The 245-nt window shown below is 50.8% G+C and overlaps 1 protein-coding gene across 1 annotated transcript in view; it reads left to right on the top strand.

The window, feature by feature from the left end:
* The window catches only part of LOC131891207 (ribosomal protein S6 kinase alpha-5-like), an 11,395-nt gene that overhangs the window by 1,181 nt on the left and 9,969 nt on the right, over positions 1–245 (top strand). The gene's annotated exons all lie outside the window — the stretch shown is intronic.

Below are 245 nucleotides of genomic sequence, written 5' to 3'. Positions count from 1 at the left end.
TCTACTAAGCCAAGTAGGTCCTCTGTCAAAGTTCGTNACCATGGCCACAACTGTTAGCCAAGAGGCATTGACTGTGCTCTTCCTTCGGTTAAGTGGACGTGTACAGTCACTCAGCTACTACTCCACTACCAACCATTGCACTGGCACAGATTCAGGTGGTGGTACCTCCCTCCTAGGTTCCCGGTGTAGCCAAACTTGGCAGAAGAAGACAGATTGCATTTGAGAGGCCCTACCTTCTCCCCTCT

Source organism: Tigriopus californicus, chromosome 11, assembly GCF_007210705.1.
Source record: "Tigriopus californicus strain San Diego chromosome 11, Tcal_SD_v2.1, whole genome shotgun sequence".
In the NCBI taxonomy this organism is placed as follows: domain Eukaryota; kingdom Metazoa; phylum Arthropoda; class Copepoda; order Harpacticoida; family Harpacticidae; genus Tigriopus; species Tigriopus californicus.
Note: the sequence above shows the minus strand (reverse complement) of the source record. Positions and strands in the feature narration are given on the sequence as shown.